The following is a 5,703-nucleotide window of genomic DNA, read 5'->3' as shown; positions in this document are numbered from 1 at the left end:
AACACCGACTGGGTGGAAAGTAGAGCTTTGAGTTGGTCGAATGCGACTTGCGCTTCATCAGTCCACTCGAACCTGTCGGATTTCTTCATCAATTGGTAGAGAGGTAGGGACTTCTCACCGAGTCTCAAGATAAAGCGTCGAGGGTTGCGAGGCAGCCCATAAGCCTTTGTGCATCTGATACGTCCCATACGTATATATAATTTCTGCTTGTTCCATGATCTTTTGGGTGACATTGTTATATGTTTTGCTACACTTTTATATCATTTCACACATATTTGGACTAACCTACTAACTCAGTGCACCCAGTGCCAGTTTCTATCTACTGATGTCTATTTTGCACGAGCTTTTACCCAATTTTCCGAAGCCCAAAAAATTCCAGGAAAAATATATAAAAATCAGCGAAACAGAAGCTTCCAGATCACCGAAGATGGGCCAGAGGGTGGATAGGGGCTGCCCAGGCGACCTGCTGGCGCGGCCATGCCCTAGGCCATGCCAGGAGGCCGCCTGGGTGGAACCCACCTTGTCCAGTGCCCTCCTTTGGCCTATATTTAGAGTCCTTAGAGGAAACCCTTCCACAACTTCTAGAATCGCGAATTTCTCCATCTTTCCGCCGCTGCAGCGCTTCCGAGAATGGGAGCGTCATGAGACCTCTTCCCGACACACTGCGGGAGGGAGGATTGACCTCCGGGAGCTTATCCACCACCATGGATGCTTCGTGAACCTTCCATGAGTAGTCCTCCTTGGACCATGGGTCCATGACCAATAGCTATGTGATGTCTTCTCTCCAATCTTGTGCTTCAATGGTTAGTCCTTGTGAACTGCCCTACATGATCAAGGCATCTATGTAATTCTCTTGCTATTGCTATGCTCGGTTTGGTGGGATCCGATGGATTATGAGATTATGTTCAGATTGTTATGAGTTATATATTTTATTATCCTTTTATATTATGTTCCTTAGTGATTCATGCATGTTCTCCGTTGCTATTTATTGCTTTTGCCGAGTAGTAGATTGTAACTCCAAGAGGGAGCTTTATGCATGACTGTGGGTTCATGCCCCTCTATGTCTAGCTTGAGTGACAAAAACATCAGACTAGGGGATGTGTAGTTACCACCAGGGAGAAAACAACGATGCTTCTGACCACGGTTGCAAGGATTGTTTACCTTACACATAGTTCGTTAATGTAGTTGTCTGTTGCTTTGAGTTTACACTTTGGGTGGGGATCGCAACTTAATATCGGAGAGATGTTCAGGATAGATATCTCAAGGTGGATGATTAGTAAGTAGATGTTGATGAATAAATGGTCTACTTGTCTTGGCGTACTGCCCATTACTATTGAACCTCTAACTATCTGGTAGTATAGTTAGCACTGCGGTGCGTTCATAATTCTGTCAATTGCCCAACTGTGATTTGTTTACCCAAGCATAGTTGTTTATCGTCTTTTGGGAGAGAGACATCACTAGTGAACATCATGTGACTCCGATCCATATCACGATCACTATATGCTGCTCCCGCCACCAAGGCGATGTCCTATGAGATTAAACCTGCTTTACTGAACCTTGTTATGAAAGATCAATTCTTCGGTGCTGAAGATGTTGCTGCTTTGCACTTGAATAATTGTGTTGAGCTTTCTGATATGAAAAAAATATAAATAAGTATATGGTGATATTGTTAAACTTAAGCTTTTTCCTTTCTCCTTGAGAGGAGGAGCTAAAGTGTGGCTTCAATCTTTGCCTAGGAATAGCATAGATTCTTGGGATAAATGCAAAGATGCTTTTATTGGGAAGTATTACCCGCCTGCTAAGATTATCCAGTTGAGGAGTAACATTATGAATTTTAGACAATTGGATAATGAACATGTTGCTCAAGCTTGGGAACATATGAAATCTCTTGTTAATAATTGCCATACACATGGTTTGACTACTTGGATGGCTATCCAAATTTTCTATGTAGGATTGAACTTTACCTCGCGGAATCTGTTAGACTCGGCCGCGGGAGGAACCTTTATGTAAACTACACTTGGTGCTGCCACAAAGCTATTGGATGAGATGATGACAAATTATTCTCAATGGCACACCGAGAGAGCTCCAACAGGTAGGAGGGTAAACTCTGTTGAGGAGATCTCCTCCCTTAATGATAAGGTTGACATGATCATGACTCTACTTACTAAGCAAGCTCCTATTGATCCTCATGATGTTCCTTTAAATTCTTTGGTCGCTCAAGAAAGAGAGCAAGTGGATGTTAATTTTATCTCTAGGAACAACTTTAATAAAAGTGCTTATAGGTGTAATTTTGGTAGCAATCCTAGACCGTTCCCATCCAACAACTATGGGAACAGCGACACCTATAGTAACACTCCTAATGATAGAAGAATGCCTAGTTATGAGAAACTTTTAGAGATAGAGAATGCTACAAATAATTATATGCACACCCAATATGAACAAAACAAAGTCTTATCTAGACAATTAGTTGAGCATACTTCTGTTTTGCAAAACATTGGAGGACAACTTGAGAGCCTGAATAGTGATATTTCCAACCTCCAAACTAGACTCACCACCACCGAGACCCAAGTTTCCAATATGTCTCACACACAGGACACTTTGACAAATCAAACGAAAGCCAAACCCAAAGTGGTTGTACCTCAGGAAGAGAGAATTAAGAGCCTACCTACACACACTACCATTGCTACTATACAAGTTGTTGAGGATCTCAAAACTTTTAGCACCCATCGCACTCCTAGTCCCAATGGACCTATTAATGGTGATGCTAATACCTCAACTATACAACAAGAAGATCCTATGAATTTAGAGACTACCAAAAGAATGAGCTTAGATGACATCACTACCACTTTAATTAATGGTAGTAACCTTGATTTTGACAATTGTAGTCTCTCCAAAGTTATCACCTTTTTGCAAAGAATGGCTAAAGACCCCCACACTAGTACACTCAATATTGCCTTCACCGAGCATATTACCAATGCTCTTATCAAAGCTAGGGAGGAGAAGCTCAAGCTAGAGACTTCTATTCCTAGAAAACTAGAAGATGGTTGGGATCCTATGGTCAAAATTAAATTATATAATATCTCTTGCTTTGCATTGTGTGATGTTGGAGCTAGTGCTTCCGTTATGCCCAAAAGAATGTATGATATGCTTGACTGAAAACCTTATGATCCATGTTATTTTGGTGTTCGTCTTGTTAATTCTTCCATAAAGAAAACTTTAGGGAGAATTGATGATGTGCTTATTATTGTTAATGATAATTATGTGCCCGTTGATTTTCTCATTATGGAGATTGAATGTGATCCTTCATGTCCAATTATTTTGGGACGTCCTTTTCTCTGCATCGTTGGTGCTATGATTGACATGAAAGAGGGAATTTTTAAATTCCAATTTCCTCTTAAAAAGGGAATGTAACAGTTCCCTAGAAAGAAGATTAAGTTACCTTATGAGTCTGTTACTCGGGCAAGTTATTCTTTTGTAGTTGATAACACTTGATCTTCTTGCATTATGCCTAGCTCAAAGGCATAAAAGAAAGCGCTTGTTGGGAGGTAACCCAATTTGTTTTTCCTTTCTGTTTTAGTGGTCTTGATGCTTGTTACTACTGTAGTAACATCATTGTATCTTTATTTTTAAGCCTTGTGCCAAGTTATAGCCTCCGATTGCAAGAAAGTTCAAAAGTTGTGACATGATGTCGAGAAACAGATTATGTCTGCTTGACGGAAAAATTCGCCAAAAATCACCAGATCATCTTTCTGAGCTGAATTGTTTGACAACATGCTCTATGTAATTTCCTTTCTGGCATCTCTTCTTAGTTTTTTGATTTGAGTCGCAGAATTGCCCCGAATAAATTATTGACTACATGTTGTTATGTTTTTCACACATTCTTCCATGTTTTGCGTTTCCATTGTTTTTCGAATCCTAAGCTTGCTTTTTTATTTGCAAAAACCTTTTGGAAATCATGAGAAGCGATATCTTTTCATGAAAATCTTTATTTCCAGCAGGTAATGAATTATTTTATTAAGGGTACTAACCACTCTAATCAGCTTATGATGAGTTTCGTATGAAGGGAGTTTTCAAGTATGCGATGGGAGATGATGAAAGAATATACATGAGTGTCAAGCGTGCAAGCTTGGGGATGCCCACATGCACCCCAAGAAATATTCAAGGATACTCAAGTGTCTAAGCTTGGGGATGCTCCCATGCATCCCCTTCTCTATCAACAATCATCAGTTCGTCCATCTCCATGCTATATTTTTATCGCTTCATATGTTATGTGCTATGTTTGGAGCGTCCCTCTCTTTACTTTTTAGTTTTTTTTAGTTTTGCTTGCTGTTCTTAACAAGTCGGAACCTGGCCTACCTTCTTTGGGAGAGAGACACGCTCCATTCCACTCTAGAACACAACATAGGTTTGCATGCTTATCCTTTTTGCGTGTTCTCTATCTTTCCATAGCTACTGTCATGCTTAGCTCTTAGTTTTCTTGCTTATCTTTTGAGATTTTATTTAGGTTGATTTTGGAACTCTCTTGAGTTTTCATGCTTATCTTGTTTAGAGAGTTGGCTCGTCGCACTTAGTTGTGTGTCTTGCATCGGTAGGTAATTGAGGTTGCTATTTAAGTATAGTAGTAACTTGCAATAGTTTTGAGGTATTCATTTGAGTAATGTTTGGACTATTGGTGCCAAGAGCTTGAGCCTATTAGTGATAGGTGTCGTATTTTGGGAAATCCGTGTGTTTTCAAACACTAAAAATTAGTTGAGAACTCTAGCTACTAAATTGATCGCTAACCTCTGGAGGGGTTGGAATATATAGTGTACCCTCACGTTACCATGAGTCGAGGATGCCCAAGGATAACCAAACCCCCAAAGACTCCTCCTCGTGGTACTTGTCTCTTTGTGAATTTCCTAACTAGATATAGAGTTACCGATAATAAGTGTATGAGTTCTTCGGACTAATGTGAGTATTCAATTGTTGGCACTTCCACCATCCATATTTTGCTAGCCTCTTCGGTACCATGCATTGACCTTTCTCACATTGAGAGTTTGTGCAAACTCCGTCGGTGCATCCAAACCCATGACATGATACGCTCTGTCATACATAAGCCTCATTATACCTTTCCTCAAAACAGCCACCATACCTACCTATTAAGGCATTTCCATAGCCTTTCTGAGATACATTGCCATGCAACATCCACCATCTCATGACTTGATCTTCATGTCATACATGCTTTTTCTTGATCGTAGAGTCGCATAATAGTTGGGCCTTACCCCAATTATTTCTACATGACGCGCTAGTATCATTGCATATCTTGCTACACTGGCAAAGGCATACATTTGCATACATCATGGTAGTTTTCACTTGTCTTTATGTTGAGTACTTCCAATAAAGTGTGATGATCTTCTCTTTATTCATGTAAAACATAGAGTGTTACCCTTAAGTGAGGAAAAGATCCCAAAGAGGACAAACAAAATATCCTGAAGAGGACAAATGACAGATAAAAAGGAAGAGCCAAAGGGGCCATAAAAAAGAGGAAAAAAAGAGAGAAGGGGGCAACACTATTATTCCTTTTGAAGATCCACACTCGTACTCCATTGCTATATTGGTACTAGATAGAGATTATCATTCATGCATAACTATGTGGGGACCCTTACACTATAGAATTTGGTTTGCATATTCCAATGACGAGCCTCCTCAAATGAGCTCTAGGTC

The sequence above is a fragment of the Hordeum vulgare genome, chromosome 1H, assembly GCF_904849725.1.
Source record: "Hordeum vulgare subsp. vulgare chromosome 1H, MorexV3_pseudomolecules_assembly, whole genome shotgun sequence".
Taxonomy (NCBI): domain Eukaryota; kingdom Viridiplantae; phylum Streptophyta; class Magnoliopsida; order Poales; family Poaceae; genus Hordeum; species Hordeum vulgare.
This window is presented reverse-complemented; position numbering follows the sequence as displayed.